Source organism: Vulpes vulpes, chromosome X, assembly GCF_048418805.1.
Source record: "Vulpes vulpes isolate BD-2025 chromosome X, VulVul3, whole genome shotgun sequence".
Taxonomy (NCBI): Eukaryota; Metazoa; Chordata; class Mammalia; order Carnivora; family Canidae; genus Vulpes; species Vulpes vulpes.
Window position 1 is genome coordinate 84,170,095 of NC_132796.1, and position 20,634 is coordinate 84,190,728.

A 20,634-nucleotide genomic window follows, 5' to 3' on the forward strand; every position below is an offset into this window, starting at 1 on the left:
TAGTTAAAAACCTTGAAAACCTAAGAAGATAATATATTGTTATTAAAATAATTTGCTGGGATCCCTGGTGGCTCAGCGGTTTGGCGCCTGCCTTTGGCCCAGGGCAGATCCTGGAGTCCCGGGATCGAGTCCCACGTCGGGCTCCCGGCATGGAGCCTGCTTCTCCCTCCTCCTGTGTCTCTGCCTCATGTCTCTTTCTCTATCATAAATAAATAAATAAATCTTTAAAAAAATAAAATAAAATAATTTGCTATTTTTTACCTTACTTTTGTACTTTTGGGTAAGTACAATTTTCAGAAAAGCAGCCAAATTTGTTCATATCTATAGTTGATATTCTGAGTCTCTTGATTCAGATGAAGCAACAAGACCAAATAAAAGTACATTTATTACTGTAGCACAATACAGAACACATTTATGGCAACACTTACATTGTTCAAAAAATACTCTAGCCCTCCTCTCACATTTCTTTATTTTTTCATGAAAATCTAAATAATGCTTGTACTTTCTGCCTTGGAGACATTCTTGGATCACCTTTCTCCATATATATTCAGTTAATTCCATCAATTTAAGCGTCTAAATTATTTTTACAAAATGCTTCTCAAAAGTTTCCCCTCTTTTCATTCCCATCCTGATTATAGAATCTTAGGGTTAGTGCCTTAAGGCTCACTTCAGATGACTCCCCATTGCATGTTTGAACCCTGCACATCTCCCACATGCACCACAGTGCCACAGAATCATGCTACCCAACTTCTGGGCAAAACAGATGTATGGTTAATAGCAATCAGATGCCAAGATAGCTGTCAAATGTCAAGGTGAAATAAAGAGACTGCAAGGTGGATTGTGAAATAATGAACTCCAGGTTATAGGTCACATTAGGAAATGATTGCAAACAGTCACATTCTTAATTCAGGGAAAGATGTACTGTTATTCAGGTGGGGTTATGGAGGAGACTAAGGGCATTACACAGATTTTAAAGCCAAGACACAACATGTAAAATTTAAATGTGTTATGATTTTGTATACGCAATGTAAGGGGACTACTGGTCATATCAAAAAATTATCTAGTTTGGGGCTCCTGAGTGTTAGTCAGTTAAGTGTCCACTCTTGATTTTAGCTCAGGTCATGATCACAGGGACCTGAGAGTGAGCCCTAAGTCAAGCTCCACACTCAGCAGGGAGTCTGCTTGAGATTCTCCCTCTCCTCTTGCCCCTCCCCCCAGCTCACACCTTCTATGTCTCTAAATAAATCTGTTAAAAAATATGATCTAGGTTGACACCCACATACATAAGACTATTAAAATTTGAATTTAAAATCTGAACAAAAATGGATATTATTAATTGTGCCACTTATGTGGCACTTAGCACATTGTCTTGTGTTTGGTTTGGTTTGTTTTTTGTTTTTTAGGTTTCAAGGTCTGTCTTCTATGTGCCAGGCACAGTGTTCAAGGTCTTATACACATCATCTCACTTTTTAATTTGAGTCTTATCTTTCCTATTGGATTATGAATTCACAGAGGACAAAATTATATATTATTCATGTTTATACCTCCACCCCAACTACCCTTCTCATACATCGTTACACATTGTGGGTTCTTTCAATATATATTTGCTGAATAATTAATATTCAAATCACAGGAGCACTGTGGAGAATGGTTTTTAGAGTACAAATTTAGAGTTAAATGACTTGCATTCTAGTCTTTTATAAGCCTCCATGGTCTCACCTGTTAAAAAAGTAAATCAGATGAATGGTTTACTAAGGTCATTTCCAATGCTACAATCTATGAAAATACCAGCAGTTTTGTAGTTCTGAAAATCCACTTCAAATAATAATGCTCGCATAGTTGACTTTTATAGTCTAGGAGATAATTGTCATAACTCTGCTTCAACTACTTAAGAATTCCTTAAACAATTTAAAGCCAAACCTCACTTAGGAGCTTGAGCTTGCCCTTTCCCTTTCACTCCAGGGCCTAAATTTGAAATGACTTAGTGTTTAAAGATCACTAAATGAGTGGAAATGTCCCTTCTTGTCGTCTTTTATTACTTAAAGCAAATTTAAGACATCACTGGCTCTCAATCACAAATTAAACATAACCCTTTATAGGAGTTTAAATTAAACTGTCTGAAGCTACAGTCCCTCCCCAAGAAGTCATTAATATCTTGCTGAAAATCAGTGTTGTCAATGCTTTAGTTTATTACTGAGTTTCATGATTACAAAGTGTCTTTTCCTTTAATATATTCCTAGATGTAATTGGGTACATAAGCTCTATAAAGAGCTTCAAAAGAAAAGGACATTTGTGAGCAGATACTCATCTCAAGGCCTTTAATTACATTTCATATTATCCTTTTCCCCCATATCAGAACCTTTGTTTTTGGAGGAGTATTCAATTTACTGTATCTGTGTTCAGAACTCTTGAGTCTTTGAGAGTGGCCCCAAATGGTCGGACAGAGAATAGGAAAGGTCATTTATAGCTTGTTCCAAACTCTTTTCTGTGTTATATTTTTATTTCTATTTACTTTCTCCTGAAAATCATATCTAGCTTCTTTATTACCATCTTTAGTGAATCTAAAGATACACCATTTCTGTAGACATAAAGTACTTTTAAAGGAATTATTCAAACTTTGGTCCTCCCTTAAGCCTACCCTAGATTTAGCTGAATAATCATGTAGATTATTAATACATGATTGATAATCATGTATTTCTATCATCATCACTTTAAAAATATTTTTTGAAGCTTAATTACGCCAACATTGTAAGAAAAAATGGCAGAGAATATACCATTTATTCTTGGAGTCACAGAACTGTCAAGTTACTATTTAATGAATTTTGTTTGTTTGTTATGGTTCCTACCATGGAGGAACTTACATTTTATTGGCAAGAGGAAATATATACATACACCATCAGGTGTTCTTCAGACAGCTGAAAATATGATGTTGAATTTCTGGAGACAGATCAAGCCTAGAGGTAAAAGAATTTGGACCAACCCATACTATTCTGGCTTAGCTGAATTTCAGAAATTTCCAAGGGAGAGAAGGTTGTAGAGAGAAAAGAACAGAGGTCCAAACAGTAAACATTGATTACATAAAGCTTTGGGGAATATCTAAGAGTCATATTTTTCTCAGATTCTTCAACATGAAACACTCTGATTTTCTCCCTCAACTTTATACATTATTACATTCAATTATTGCTAAGGTTCTGTTTAACAGTACATTTGACTGAGTACTCCAAGGCCTCCCAGGAGAGGAAACAACACTAAAGTTGTGATCTCCAGTAATTTGGAGTCCAGTTGGAGATCCAATATATGAATGCTACATAAAGAATTTGGGGAAAATAAATTAAATATAGAGAAAGTTCAGAGGACAGAGCAGACAAAAAATAAATTATATGGGATTAAACTACTGATATAAAAACTTTTTTGTCCCAAAGCCCAAAGAAGGACTATGAATTTGGATAAACTTTCTCAGGTGCCTTGTTCAGTATTGTCTAAAGATATGAACAAATCTCTTTTTAACTGACTCACAGAACTTTTCAGATGCATAATATTTTTGTAAAAACAAAAACAAAAACAACTCCATGAGTCTGGAATCATTCATGCTCAATCTTGTTGCTCTTAACTTACTTAAAAAATAAATACTTAAAAATAAATTAGCAAACATGAGTTCAGCACCTTATGTTTGTCCAGTAAGGGATTAAGCTAGTTCAAACAATGCAAGTGGAAATAGTAAGATTCTTACAAGTAGGAGTCATATGAATTATTTCTTACTAGCAAGCCCTTAGATACCTGAATTATACACTGCAAGAAAGTAAATGATGAGCTGTAGATTTAACTCTCAGATAAAATCAATTGTCTGAATATCAAGTGATTATTAATTCTCGATACCAAAAGAGTCATTAATAATTATTAGATAATTTATAAAGCTTGATATTTTTAGGAAAGTACTTAGCAAAGTACTTCACAATTTGAAAATACAAGGATGACGTTAGGAAAGCATTAACACATTAGGTACTAAGCATTTTATTTTATTTATTTATTTATTTTTTTACTAAGCATTTTAGTAAAGCAATAGAACCTAAGTATACTGATAACATTTGTAACAGACTTACTATTGCTTGCGTCCCAACGATAAATAAATTAAGGCTTAGAGGGGGCCCCTGACTTGTTCCAGGTCCCACACCTAATTATTTATTGGCAAAGCTTTACAAAGAGAACCACATCTCTTAAATCTGAAATCAGGTTCTTTTCCACTATGGTCTACTGCCTCTTGAAGGCTATGTGGCATAGTAAATAAAAGCCCTTAAAATTTTGACTACATCGTACTGTCTTTGAGAATCACATCACGCTTCATGCTTTATTCACCCAGAATAAACAGAAACTGAATTTATAGTTTATTGGTTTCGATAATCAGAAAATTAGTATGTGCATACTTTCAAGATTATGACTTTTATTCTTACTGACATAGGTAAAAGATTCTATGTGTATATGATATATGACTCACAACAAGAGAAAAAGAATCATGTAAAAGACAAATAAGAGTACTTTTTGAGGTTCAAATTAGATGACTGGCCAGTTGACAGGCTGTGTGCATTTATTTATGTTAGCCTTTATGTTTTAATTTGCTAGAGCAATTGAAATCTGAAACAGCACAAGGCTGGAGGATTCCTTTCTATAAATTACATCTCTTGAAATGTACAAATGCAAGCATGAGTCACCAGCTACAGAATTCCAGCTTTAACCCATTATGTCATTTTTATAAGGAAACAAACCGGTGACCTTCATATGGTTTTAAGGACAATGAATTTGTGAATTACAGAGTATGGGAAAGATGTGATCATAACACAATCAAATGAGTTCAATGGTATGATCTAAAAGGTAAAAAAAAATAAAGTACATTTTATAGAATGAAGTCTGTTTACTTCTGTGATTCTTCTTCTATTATTCACTTGCGTGTATGCCTTGCATATACTGGATTGATTTGAAACCAAATTGAAACATTTGTATATCTCGTAAGCAAATTTTAAGCAGCTAACTTTCATTTGGGAGTTCCCCGGGCAGAAACAGTAACCAGAAGGAAAATGCATAGCCCAAAAAAATCTGCAATGTAGGTTTTGTTGATTGATTTCAGTTTTCTCTTGATTCAACCTTTTGTCAGAATTTTTAAACTATAATGTTACTGCCATTGTTACTTTTAAACTATAGTGTTACTAAAATTGTTACTTATATTTACCATTCCATCTAGTAAATACAGAGCAGAACCTCTGAGTCAGGATGTGGTTCAGGAAAGAAGTTGCCAGGTACCTGTCCTAAAAAGAGGAGAAGAAGGAAAAGAAATTAACAAATATTGAGCCCCACCCACATCCTAGTCACCGCTTTGACAAAGTACGTATATCCCTCATGTAATTTTTACAACAGCCCTAATAAATAGTATATGGAGACACAGAGAATTTAAGCCACATGCCCAAACACATAGCTAACGCAAGATGCAGCCAGGAAACAGCCCAAGGCTGTTTCACTATAGAGGTTGGGTAAACTTTTTCCATGGTACCTTGAATTAACGGCCTTAAGTTTTAAAAATATGCGAAGTGCTCATGCTCAAAGTATTCTATCAGTGTAGCATTTACTCAGCCACTGACAACGTTTGCAAAGAACTAAATAGATGGAAAACAAGTCAGGAGGCACCAGCCATATATCAACTTCTACAAATCAAGTATGTGTATTTTCAAAGATTTCAGTTTATTTTTAGTGGTGAGGAATAATTATTTACTAGTAGGAATAAAAAGATGGAAAACGCGTGCAAAATGTTATCTAATAATAGTAATTGGCAATGAAATAGGAAAATGGTAGAAATGAATTATAATATTAAAAAACTGACACAGAGTTTTTAACTAGAGGTCTTTGTGATTAAGAACTTTTGGAGTATGTAAAGGAAAAAAAATAAAGCTTTTGAAGAAGGAGTTTAAGATTAAATGAGGAGTATTATTATATTTGGTCAATATTAGTTAATATTGTTATCTAGATACTCTTTACCAAACAGTAAGCAAGTTTTCTAAGCTTAGTTTGGGGAATAGTTTGAAGAGCAGTTTAGTTTTTAGGATCTGAGCATTCTCGTTTACGAAGATAATAATTTGTACCTTGCAATATTGTTCTAAGAATATAATGTACAATGTACACATGGAAATTAACACATGATAAACTCTCAATAAATGATAAAAAAAAAAGACCAGACAAATTTACTTTAAGCTCCCCCAAATCACATTTACTAGGGAAAAAAAAAAGCAGTCATAATAACACAGGAAACATTTGAGTACAGATTCCGTGACATTCCATTCTGCTCTTATAGCTTCATAACATAAGTGCTTCTCTTTTCATCTAATTTCATATATAAGTTATATATTCTCATAATTCAACAAGCTTAAGTTTAAACATGACATCTGCATTTTAAATGCAAAGCATATTAATGTCAATGTTTAAAGCTCCCATTTCATGTCTGTCTATAACTTCAAAATATTTTCTTTTGGTATATTGATAATATGTTTTGTACTGAGTTTTTCCTGTAATTTTTACAGTGAAGCCTGTCACTTCCAGTTGAGTAAATAATGTGACTAAATGGTTTTTAATAAAAATAAAGTATACCAAACAAATCCACCTGTGATCTAAGAATATTTTAAGAACCAGTTTCCAAATGCTATTCAGAGCAAAAGCCTATAGAGTATTCAGAATCTGTCACACTAGTTTTTAACTGAATTCTGATTTTGTTTGCTTTAAAAAAAGCTAATGAAAATCACAGGTTGTACATAGGCCAGTATAATTTAAATACAAAGAGGGCTGAAATGAAGCCATAAGCTTGCATGACGGAGTATACAACTCCCCCAGATAACCTGTAATGAATATCAACTGTGAATGGGGGAGCTAAAATGAAGTTTTGAACACAATTTTTGCCAAACATAAAGTATAGAGCTCTACTTATCATTTATTGGATTCTTAGAGACTTGGCACTTTCTCCACCAGAGAAGTCACTGGAATGTATGATTTGGTGTAAAGATCAATGATTTAGAAAGAGCCATCTCAAGATGCCTGGGTGGCTCAGCGGTTGAGCATCTGACTTTGGCTCTGGGTGTGATCCTGAAGTCCTGGGATCTAGTCCTGCTTTGGGCTCGCTGCATGGAGCCTGCTTCTCCCTTTGCCTCTGCCTCTCTGTGTTTCTCATGAATAAATAAATAAAATATTTATATAAATAAATAAGTAAATAAATAAATAAATAAATAAAGTCATCTCAAATAGAAAAGTTTACATCATTTTGATTATACATAAACACTGAATACTTGCTGATGTGAGGTAGAGGCCAGATAAAAATTGACCTTTGAGTCTATCTTATTCAATTAAAAATATTTCATAGTGCTTCAGTTGTCTTACTATTTTGTCATAGCTTCCACATGCTACAAAATGTTGACACATTTTGTTTACACATACAGAGCTTAAGGTAGTAGCATTATTATTTTTTAAAGAAATCCTGGCCTTTTATGATTCTTAGATGTATAAATGTTATAGTATCACACGATTATTATGTGAAATTAATGTATTTCCCAGTATATTTTTAACAATACAATCAACCTTTCAAAGTTATTTTAAGATCTGTTTTTTCATGAAAGTAATGGATTCAACCCCAAATCTTTTTTAACAGTTTTATTGAGATATAATTCGCATGCTATTCAAGTTGCCATTTTAAAGTATACAATTCAATGGTTTCTAGTATACTCACAGAGCCGTATAACCATTGCCATGATTTAGAATGTTTTCATCATCCTCAAAAGAAACCCTGTGTACATGTACATGACTACATGTCACTCCTGACTACCTTACCTCCTCCCCCCCCCCCCCAGACCCACTCCAGCTCTAGCCAACCAGAAAACCTTTCTGTCTCTATAGATTTGCTTATTCTGGAACCTGCAGACTTTTGAAAGATGTACTTGTTGGGAATGTCAGAGAGGTTGTCTTATGTTAAGAGGAGTTGACAAATAAAAGAAAATCTGTGATTAGTAATATGGTTTTGATTAGTCTGGGCAAATCCTTAATTTCTTCTACACTTCTGAATGTAATAAAATTTTGTATCTTACTTTCTATCATCTATATTTTAGTATCATAAAATCAATAAAAAGGAAGACATGCTCAAAGCTCTTCTGTTCAAAATCAGTCGATTTCAGAAAACTTTAGTTTCAAGCTCAGTAAAGTTCCATTTCTAGTCCATTTCTTTCTTTTTCACCATTGTATCCAATCAACACTTGCCAAACGTGACTATCCTTTCCAGAAAGGACGCATTTACATCAGAAAAGTTTTAGGTATGTGCTATTTGCCATTGAATGCCCTAAGAAACAGCTTGCCATCTGTTTTTATTTTTTTCCTAAGTCTCTAATATGGAACACTTCTTAAAATCACACCTATTTAGAGGATTTTTATGAAGGCGAAATTGTCTTTCATTCTGATTGGCTTTGCATTATTCTTTTACAATGATGGTATAGCCTAACACATTAGTAGGAACTCTCAACTGGTATCCATTTTAGCTGCCAATGTCAAAAAAAAAAAAAAAAAAACAATTTTAAGGACATGAAACCTGAGTATAAAAACTGGGGCCTTCTACCCAAAATATGATATTATTTAATATGCTTCCCATTTAAAGCAATCTCATATCTAATAACATATATAAATAGATCCTATTTACATCCCCAAATGCATGCTTTAATCTTCTTCTGAAGCATATATGCTTTATACATTATACAAAATAACCATTTTTGTTATTTGCATTGCACTAAATATGAGGATGTAATAGACAATGCACTATCTTGTATTTGAAAGCTTTTCCAGTGATTTTTGTCTCTTGTAATTCCTCCTCTGGCTTGCCATGTTCTGTTGGACTTGGGATTTGTTCTTCCGAGTGTGACCAATAGCCCACTCCATTGCTTTCTTTGTCACAATACAGTAGGTTTAAAAGGCAGTATCACATTAGACAAATCTTTATCTAGTATACTAGACATCAGAAAATTCAATGTACTTGAAGAGAAAGTTAAGAAAATTTAAACGAAGAAATCAACAGGATAAGGCAAGGTGGTATGTGTGCTTTAAATAGTCCATTAATAAGACTCAGTGAAAGACTGAAAAAAAATGTTTTGAACAAAGGGTAGAAGAAATACAAAAGGAGAAGAGCATACCTTATGGTCCCATTTATATGAACTTCTAGAACTGGCAAAAATAATCTAAAGTGATTGAAGTAAGAAAATGGTTGCTTTGGGTTTGTGGGGGGTGCCCATAAAGGAACAGAAGGACAGAAACATTCTATGCCTTTATTGGCATAGGGACTACACTGGTATGTATTATCTTCATCAAAACTGGTCAAACTATATTTGGAACATGTACATTTTATTATATGTAAGTCATACTTCATTACAGTAGATTTTGTAGAAGTCAAAGTAGTCAGTAAAGGGTGACCATTGTGTTTGAATGTGATTGTATTTTAATCCTGAATGAAAGATGACCTCCTTCTTTTTAAATATGAAATATCCATGCCATTCCAAAGGAGTACATTAATCTCTTTTGTAATGTATTCCCTCTGCTCAGGATTGAGTACTGGCATTTTAATGATGACTCTTAGCCACAGTAAGATAGGCATTTCTTTGATAGACAGGCTGCTTTAAATGCCTGCTTTTTCCCTGTAATTTCAGCTGAAGAGAAATAAAGCAGCAAACTTATCCATTAAATCTTCACAGGATTCTTGACCTTTAAAGTACAATTTTGAACTGAAACTACTGTTTTATAATATTCTTTCTGAGGGTAGGCTGAAAGCAAAATAAAAATAATTTCTGTACAAAAAGTAAGATAAAACCTGTCTTGAACATTCACAAAATTACCCTTAATGTCACTTTAAAAATCAGTTATAAATAGCACTGGAAGTAATATGATTACAGGTGTGAAATTGAAAGACAGTGTATGCACTGTTTTTGTAGGAGAGAATGACGTAATGTTGGGATTAGTAAGTAGATAATAGGTTGTGACCATCTTTCTTCTCTATCTGGAGTCACTAGCTTACAAATGAGAAAAACTTATGAAAGTCATGTGAGAATTTTAAAGGTAACAATTCAGTAAGATAAAAGTTCAGTACTATATGTTGACAAGTTGAATTTAAATAAAATATTTAAAAAACAGTTCAGTAAGATTGATAGAAACTGGAAATGACAAGATATTGATAATAAAATCTATCTCAGATTTATGTCTAAATAACTGAAAGAAAAAGATTGAGAATATATGGTAGATGCAAAATATTATTGTAAAGGGTGCTATGGCAGTGAGGCAGAGGCAATGGCTAAAGAGAGAGACAGAAATTGAAAAAAGTTTTAATTTTGCCTAGTGTGTTCCAGACTTCTTCAAAATTAATTAAAATTTTAGAAATGTACATGAAAATGTTGGGAATGCCAGAAAATATATTTTAGGTTGATAGATATAGAAGTCATTTTTTAAACTATAAGATTTATTTTTTTTAATAAAGGAGTATAAATGCTTCATTATATCTCAATTCTCCTGCCAAGAGGGTGTGGAAACCCACAATAAATCCTTCATGAATAAATGACACAATCCCAGTCATAGCTCACATTGTTCTGACTGCAATCGTCACAGTTAACCACTAGGGGGCTGTAATTCCATTGACAGCAGTTCTCTGACCACAAATGTCTTATTCCCTGCAAGAGCACTTCTACAGTTAGGTAAAATTAAGTGGGAGTTACAGCAGGTAGAACAGCTCATTACTATGTACTGAAATGATTTCATGCTTTTCTGCAATTATATATTTAATTTTTATTGTACAGAGAATAGCTTGGCCATTTGCTTCAGCTAGCATGGAGTCTCATCATTGCTCAAAAATTATTAACTTTGTACCTCTGCTTCTTGAAATATACTAGGTAGAACCAGTCTTATATCCTTTTTCATGAAGAAATTACTTTTATTTTTATTTTTTATTATTTTTATTTACTATAGATCCCCTATCATTTCATGAAGAGGTGCTTTCACATATTTATTTCATAAATCTTTGTATTATTTAGAGCTATAGGAGAGAAGAAAATGCCAGAGCAAATTTATAATATCAAATGTGTTTTCTGATGTTTATATTAAAATAACAGCTTTTACCCATGCTGTTTTTCACTAATTTGAAATCAGAACTACTTTTTTTACTTTTATTTACTTTCTTTGCTCTTTCATTAAAGGAATGAAAAATATAACAATTTTCTGTTATAGTCTGTTATCTCTTGAATGATTAAGAGCATAGTCACATTGAAATATTTAAATTGTGACTTTAAAATTTATTGCATGAGTATTTGATATTATGCCTCAAATATGTTAACTTATATTGATAAATTTGTGAGCTAAGAAAATATTTTAATGTCTTCAAATAGTATAATTAATATTTATTACATATTTCTTATAACTTTAATGGTCTTTACATTGCTTGATTTTATTTACTTGGATGAAAGGAAGAATTAATTTTGTAGGGGAGGAAAAACCTTTGCTCTACCCTGTTGGGTTCCATACCCGAGAACTGCAAATTAAACTGACAAATGAGAGATTAACAGGAGAAAAAGTTTCTTTCATATACATATGGAGTCAACAACAACAAAAAAAAAGCAGCTGGCTTGTTTAATTGTAAATTTAAAGACTTCTATAACTAACTTAGTGGGAAAAAGGGAGGAGTTAGGAACAACTTCTCTGGGATAAACAAATAGGTTTCTTTAGAAAAGATAGATGGGTTTTTAAGAGAACAGACAAGAGATTAGTTTGTGATAGTGTTTGTATCTACAGGTATAGGTATGAGTGGTCTTTCCATCTTCTACAGAGCCATAGAGTTCTACGGAGAGAGGATTTCTGATAGCCTCACTTCTCAGAAATTGCAGCTTTTATTCAATAAGAGACGCTCAGAGGAGGCTTTCTTTTTCTCTATATGTTGAATCTCAAAATGTCTTTAACTTAAAATAATCTTTATACCAACCCTGGGGTTCTGAGTGGGTTCCCAGATTTATATTTTAAGAAAATATGTGTATTTAAAATTTTTGGCCATGTCTTATGTGTTTTAGGAAATTTCTTATGTTTAAAACATGTTAAATATTAATGTTCTTATGGCAAATTTCTTTGTCCTACAAAAATGTAACTAGCTAATATTTGTAATAATTTTGTTTTCAAATCACAAAATAAATATCAATTGATACTTTTAAAATAATTGATATGAAATGGTGATTTTTCAAATTTCCCTTTCCACCTTCTAGTATCGTTTTGTACCTATGGGTAAAAAACAATTTAATAATTCTGGTTTGTAATGATTTTATGTGAAATAATGTTTTAACTTGATATTTGAATCATAATTTTGCCAGTTCATTTACAATGCTTATTGATATTTTACTTTCTCTTTAAGCTGCTGATGTTTGAGATTGGAGATGTTTGGAGATTTTTTACATTAATTTTATATAAATGAAACTGTCTTCTGGTGCTTATAGATATCAGCTTCATTACTATTCAGTTATGCTTTATACATGAATAGTGTAAATAGTTATCCTAAACTGCTTTTTTCTTATAGAGTTCTCATTGCATTTTTCTAAATGTTTGTTTTCAGGGATATCATCCAATATCCATGAGCATCTATAGGCCAATGATTGCCGTCCTTCAAAAATAATTGTAAGTATACCTATAAACATGCTCCAGGACTCTCATTTTGCTGTAATATTCAACCATTATAGTCAGGGGATTCCTATTATTTTGGTAATGTGGACCTATTCCTGAACTTAAAAAAAAAAAAATTTCCATTAGTCACTTACCATATCTGGAAAAGAAAATTATTTAATTGATACACAACATTTTAGTGGAACCTAATAAAAAAAAAACAAAAACAAAAAAACCTTAGCCTATTTTATTACCAAATAATGTGTTAAGCAGACAACCTTTCCAAAGTGTTTAATCACCACCCTGACTTTATATTAAATAAATATCAAATAAAGTAGCATAAATAAGAACAATTAGACTAGTGAAGACAAAATATGAATTTGAAGTTTTTCTCTTACAGAAACAAACTCCTGTCTGAGATTAGGCCATAGAAAATCCAGCTACTGTGGGGTGTCTGGGTGGCTTAGTCTGTTAAGTGTCTGCCTTCTGCTCAGGTCATGATCTTGGGGTCCTGGCATCGGGGTCTCTGCTCAGTGGGGAGCCTGCTTCTATCTCTTCTTCTGCCTGCTTGTGCTCTCTCTATCCCTCTCTCTGTGTTAAATAAATAAATAAATAAATAAATAAATAAATAAAATCTTTACAAAAAGTTAAAAAAGGAAAATCCAGCTATTGTTCTCCTATCACAAATTTTTGAAAGTGAAATCCATAAAAATATTCTTGATGGATGGACCTAAAAATCTCAGAAAGAGTAGAATGGGAGACTGAGAACTTTGTTTCTCAAAAAAGGGTATCAAGTTATAAATGTCAAAAACACTGATTTAGGGAATAGACCACTCTGCATTCTATAGGTTTCCTAAGCATGTTATTACCAGTTAGGCAAAGTAGGCCAAAATTAGGTCCCTTATTTTAAGCTCCAGACTACACACAGACTATTTAATTCTCAATTAAATTTCTGATTGTTCCCAAAGTCACACACATGTATTTAACCCCGCAAAATGTTTTTAGAATGGTAGTGCTGGAAGAAAAACTGATAATGATCATAGAGGTTAACTTACTTTTACAGTGAAATTTTAACACTCTTTTAGTATGAAATGAATATATATTCATTACATAAACATTAAATAGTACAAAATAAAGTGGAAAAAGGAAGTCTATCGAAATTGAAAAGAGGTTAGAGATGGGATATGGCTGGGAATGTCTGCTGAACATATTATTACTGATCGAAAAATAGAAGAAGAAAACAGAGGCTGTGCCTCAAGACAGTTGCACCAAAATGGCTACATTAAAATATACCATAGTCAAAATGGTCAACATCAAATTGTCCTATTTTGTAATTTGATGACTCACCATTTAAGATGATCACAAAGGTTACACTTCCTTTGTTTAATATATATTAAAAAAATTCTTGATGCTATAGGCAGCTTTCCATAACAGAAACATGAAATTCAAAAGGTGTAAAATATAAAATCTTTAAGAGTCCAAGCAGCTGTCCTGAGAGTACATGGGAAGTCACTCATTATACTTTTGTGAAGATCCAAGTTTTCCCACAGATGTTTTCACGGCATTGATGAAATAGGTTAATGTGGACACACAGGTAAGTTTACACTCTCAAGCTGCAGATGGTGCCTACTCACACAGAGACCACCTCATATATATCAATGGCATCATAAGGAAGTAATGACAGTACAAGCTAGTAAAAACCAAGGTCAGCCTTAGTAGAACGTGACGTAAGCCAATTTCGTCTTTAGTGTCTCCCTTTCAGCGCTGTTCTGTCCTTACCATATTGTCTCCATATTACGAGAGCTCCTTGTTCTTCCTCAAGCCCTGGGCCCACCTTGGTACATATGCCTGTTGACACCTTGTTTTTATCCAGCCATTAATTGGAAAAGATTTGATACACAAATTCATCCTAGGGTGGCAATATCTAACAAGCCCTACCCTATCCAGAGAGAGACACATTTTAACATTGAAAATGTGACTCCAACAATTGAATTCCTTGATTGGCCCGAAGAGAAAATATCCCCCAAATCTCATCACGCAGGTATGTAAACTTGCTGCCTACTTCACTTCTCCAAAAGGCTGACCTCATCAGGGCATGCTGGTGACATAAAAATGGATGTGCAACACATTTAATTATATTTAATATAAAAAGTTAGAGTCTGGTTATTTATGGGGAATAATTTTGTTAATGTTACTAAGTATGTTCATTCTCACTGTACACAGGAGAGTACTAAGAGTTTTATGATAATGTATATACATCCACACCCTGATATTCCTTGAGTTTTTTATATGTGGGTCCCTGGTGATGTCTGTGGCTATATAAGATGCAACTGACCTTTAAAAATAAAAGTCAGTTGACCTGATTTGTCTCCAGGTATCATTCAAACTTAGTAACACCTTCCCTAAAGCCCTACTTAATGCCACCTATGCTACTGTGATTATATATATGTATGTATATACATATATGTATGTATATATACATCACAGCTAAGGTAATAATTTAGGTAATGTATTCAATGTCTCCTGTGAAAAATGATCAGTTGGACAACTGTGCTCCTCCTGAGCTGGATAAGGTTTGTAATATTAGTAAGTATTAAAGGTAAATATTATCTTTTTTCTGTAAAACCATATTAGCACTTAGTTTCTTCACAGAAAGGGTTCGTGTAAATGAATAAATGATGTACATATGTTGGTTCTACAATCTCATGACCGGATTTATGCTTGTCACTTTTTTGAAACCTTTATTGATAATTTAATAATTTTATCTTTTACACTTTTAACCATGTGAATTTGTGTTGCTACAAATAAATGCAAGTTCACTTAACAGAAGTTTTTTTTAATGTGTGTTCTCTGATATATAAGTATTATTATAAAGTTCTTTAGGTTATCAAATTACTTTAATGAAAACATAAATAGACTATAACAAAATCAAATGTTACCTACATTGATAAACAATGCCATGATTTTACTTTGCATTGTATTGTAGTTTTTGTTTTATTCTCAAATATTTTATTTCGTGGATTTGATAAAATAATTAAATACATTTTATAAATCTTCAACTCTTCATCTGATTAAAGTAAATAATACATAATCAAAACTCATGAAAGGGGTACAGAATTGAGTATTAAACTGTTGTATGTTCCTGCAGAGAATATGCCTTTTATATCATCTACTGGAAGCAACATTGTGTCTTGCACATAATACATATTTAATGATATATTCAATAATTAGTTCAATAATAACTATTTAACTAGTAATGATAAAATAACAGTAGCTTGGGAAAAGATAATCAGGCATACTCTGGTAAATGAATATATATAGATGTTAAAAGCATAGGAAAACCAAGGAAATTCCAAAACCAAGGAATTATAAGATAATTCCACATTCCTCACAATTGTCACTAGTATTAATATTCCAAAAATTAAAATGTGGTACATATATACAATGGAATATTACTCATCCATCAAAAAGAATGAAATCTTGCCATTTGCAACGACATGGCTAGAGCTAGAGAGTATTATATTAAGCGAAACAATAAGTCAGAGAAAGACAAATATCATATGATTTCACTCAGATGGGGAATTTAAGAAACAAAACAAATGAACATAGGGAAAGACAAGAAAAAATAAAATAAAACAAAATCAGAAGGGGGAAAAATCAGAAAGGGAGACAAACCACAAGAAACTCTTAACTATAGAAAACAAACTAGGGTTGCTGGAGGAGGGTAAGTGAGGATAAAGAGTAATTAATTGGGTAGTGGGCATTAAGGAGGGCACCTGATATAATATGGAACTGATATATGCAACTGATATTTGCAACTGATGAATCACTAAATTCTACCTCAGAAAGTAATAGTACACTATATGTTAACTAAATTGAACTTAACAAATACAGTTTTAAAAATATATTCTAAAAATTTAAGTTGGCCTTTATAATAACCAATTGAACTAAAAAACATGTCTTTAACTAAGTACTTAAAGAAATATTTATTTTAATAATGTAATTGAGCCAATTGATAATCTGAAAAACTATATACTATATACATAAGCTGACTAGCCTGCACCAAAATCCAATGAGACTGGCAACATAGGTTAGAATGTCCACATCCTATGGAACTGGAGGGTATTATGCTGAGTGAAATAAGTCAATCGGAGAAGGACAAACATTATATGGTCTCATTCATTTGGGGAATATAAATAATAGTGAAAGGGAATAGAAGGGAAGGGAGAAGAAATGGGTAGGAAATATCAGAAAGGGAGACAGAACATGAAGACTCCTAACTCTGGGAAATGAACTAGGGGTGGTGGAAGGGGAGGAGGGCGGGGGGTGGGGGTGAATGGATGATGGGCACTGAGGGGGGCACTTGACGGGATGAGCACTGGGTGTTATTCTGTATGTTGGCAAATTGAACACCAATAAAAAATAAATTTATTATTAAAAAAAAAGAATGCCCACATCCTAATATTTCTGCTTTTCACAATAAGTGAAAGTTACTGTATTTTGGAAAAGTAATTAGCCAAGCAGTTTCAAAGTAGAGCTACATGTCTATTCACACTAGATTATGGTAGTAAAATAGTTTTCTATTTGTGTTTTCTGTTTCTGAACATATGCCTTTCAAAAACATGTTTGCACTTTTAAATTATACATTTCGAAAACGCTCATATCTCCTGAAATATACAATATGGGAGTAATTTAAGTATTTACAACAAGTAAATTAATACACATATCAGAGGCTATCGTGATCAAGGAATTTATGACATAAATAATGTTGATTTTTTATTTCACACTTTTAAAATATTTATTAGTCTTAACTTTAGTGCATATGGCCATCATTTTAGAAATGGCACATATCTTTCAAATAAAATACAGATATTTTAATGATGCAAAATTTTGTATGAAATGAATATGTGCATATTTGCATCATGTTTTTATCACATTTTGCTCTTCTTTGAAAATTCTTTTTCCCCCACCAAAATCAAACATATGACCCAGACAAATAATACATGATGTATGTGAACTTGTTAGCAAGCACAAAGAAATATTCTTTCTTTGTACATCTAGGTACCATTCTTCATTTAACTTTCTCAAAACTAAGTATCTTTATTTGTATCTTTGGAGATACTAGTAAGCTAATACTAAACTAATAAGAAGAATCTAATAAAATATGAAAATCAGAACACATATTTGGGTATGTTCATTAAAAATATTTATGAGTTGAAATCTATATATAAGTGATTGCCATGCCATTGAGTATTCCCATTGACTTCATAGGATTTTGATTATACGAGAATATACTCTGAATGTATTGCAAGTTTCTTAGCATCATTGGCTATGACCCTGTCATTTAGATGGTTGGATTAGGCAAGAAACATTTGGTCATTCTTGAACATCTTCCTATCCCTTATGCCCCATAATCAATTTCATCACTAACTCCTCTCAACTTTAGCTTCTGAATGTCTTCACTCCATTTCTAGCATCCTCATACTGGTTTGGCTTTCCATCGCCTGTTGTCTGAACAGCCTTCTAAATAATTGTCCCAATTACACATTTGCATTCCCAAATCCCATTGTCCCAATTCTTATTGCTCTTAGAATAAATACCAAAATCTTTATTATGGTTTATGAGAGAACCTAATCTGGCTCCTATCTACCTCTTCCATACCATATTTAACCATTTTCCCTCACCTCCCTCATGAATGCTCCAATTACAACTGTCTACTTTTGGTTCCTTGAACACATCATGCTCTAGCTTCTGTTGTGATTACTTCCTTGGGTTTCACACCTTTCCTAACACTCACAGCACCAGTTAACTCCTATGAAGCCTTTAAAGCACAGCCCAAAAGATAATTCTTCTGAGAACAGGGAAGAATTCTGGCCAACCTTATCACCTGGTTTTAGGTAAGCTTCCTCTGTTATATACGGTCATAGACAACATTGTATAGCCTTCCATCATAGCACTTATTGCAGTTTATAATTATACATTTATGTTTGTGATTAGTTAGACATTGCAATCTCCTCCACTAGATGTGAAGTTCATGACATCAGAGACAGTATTGACTTTTGCTGAATATTGTATTTTTAGCATCTAGCAGAGTGTCTAGCATATGATTCAGTAAATATTCATAGACTGAAAAACCGAAAGAACAAATAGATATTATGTATTAAAAACTCACAGGTGAAAAAGTAGAGGCCTTAGTCACTAAGATCTTAACATAGAGTTGCCTGATGTGAGCTATCATCTGACAGCAGTGAAAGCATCGCCATGACTTCAAATGTGACATTAGCTATACAAGCAATTGACACATAAATGCCTAATACCACATTTGAATTGTTAAGCAGTCCAATAGGGATTTTGAATAGGATTCTCTTGCCCTGTATCATTCACCAAGAGCTTCATATTCACGTTTTAAGATAACTAAATCATATCACTGCTATGCATTATCAAATAAGCAAATTCAAATTCATGACAAATAAATTCTGCATAACCTATAAAGTAATGAGTTATTGCCAGTGGGACTTATATTTCACGCTAAAAAATTGAGTATATATTCATAGATTATAGTATTAATAACATTGAATATGTGAATATATAAGAATATAGTTGAAATGTGATGTAACTAAATGAATACCTTGATACGTGATATGATCCGGAGTTTATATTTCCTCCTGGCTAACTAAGCTTTCTTATTTCTGCTTTAATTTCATACTGTATTTTATTTTTATTCCTCTAAATTTCATTTTCCTATTTTGCACTGATCCAAATCTGTCTTAAATTACATATATCTGCCATAACTCATACATTTTAATATCCTAGTCGTTTCCATTTTTTCATCTGTTAAAATATTGACAAACAATTTTAAGATAGTACAATGAGTGCTAGAGCAATGATTCTCAAACCTTATTGTGGATGGAATCATCTGGGAATCCTGTTAAGCTGCAGATTGTGATTCAGTAGATCTGGAAAGGAGCCAAAGAGTTTACGTTTCTAACAAGCTCCCAGGTGACCATGTTGTTGGTCCATGAATCACACTTGGAGTAGCAAAGTAATAGCACAGGGGTCAACAAACTTTTTCTGTAAAGGGACAGATAGTAAATATTTCTGATATTGTGTCCCATATAATCTCTTGCAACTACTCAGCTTTACTGTTGTACCATGAAGTTGGCCATAGGCAACATATAAATGAATGGATGTGGCTCTGTTCCAATAAAAGCATGAACACTGAAGTTCAAATTTCATACAGTTTTCACATAGTATGATATATTATTCATCCTTTTATTTTTTTATAACCATATAAAAATGTAAATACCATTCTTAGCTCACGGACCATACAAAAACAGTTTGCCAACCACCCTGCTAGAATATGAAGTGCCAATGGATAAATTTGCCAGAAGCTGAATGTGTGTGATGGGACAGGCTCTGTGGAGAAGATTGCAGTTGAGCTAAGACTTGAAGATGCAAGGCTTTTCTGAAGAGAGGAGTGGGAAGTAGTGAAAGAGAAATAGGCAAGCAACAGCATTACTGTTCTCTAAACTGAGAACATAAGAGTGTGGCAGGAGGACAACAAACCCTTCTGGACTGGGAAGGCTCCAAGGAAATAGGGATTCCTTATATGCATATTTAAATGGTTTCAGATTTTGGGGCGCCTGGGGGGCTCAGTGGGTTATAAGCATCTGACTCTTGATTTCAGCTCAACTCATAGTCTCAGGGTCCTGGGGTTGAGTCCACACTCAGTGTGGAGTCTGCTTGAGGCTGCCTCCCTCCCTCTTTCTGTTTGCTCCTCCACCCCCCTCTAAAATAAATAAACAAATCCTAAAAAAAATGGTTTCAGATTTTAATGAGTTGTGGTGTCAAGTGAGCAGGCAGAATGAGAAGTGGAGGATCCTATTAAGTTCCTCATTTTGGAATTTAAAGAGAAGACTGGTCTGCTTAGAGGGAGAAAGAGAAAAGAAA

At 33.1% G+C, this 20,634-nt stretch overlaps 1 protein-coding gene across 4 annotated transcripts in view; it reads left to right on the forward strand.

Moving 5' to 3' along the window:
• Positions 1 to 20,634, forward strand: part of HTR2C (5-hydroxytryptamine receptor 2C) — a 307,776-nt gene that overhangs the window by 11,239 nt on the left and 275,903 nt on the right. For 3 of the 4 annotated variants that reach the window (XM_025983878.2, XM_072744528.1, XM_072744530.1), the window contains exon 2: positions 12,638 to 12,699. The gene's annotated coding sequence lies outside the window, so the exon portion shown is untranslated. Of the gene's footprint in view, positions 1 to 5,233; positions 5,374 to 12,637; positions 12,700 to 20,634 lie in introns of those variants that run through there. The other variant, XM_072744529.1, reaches the window with a different exon arrangement.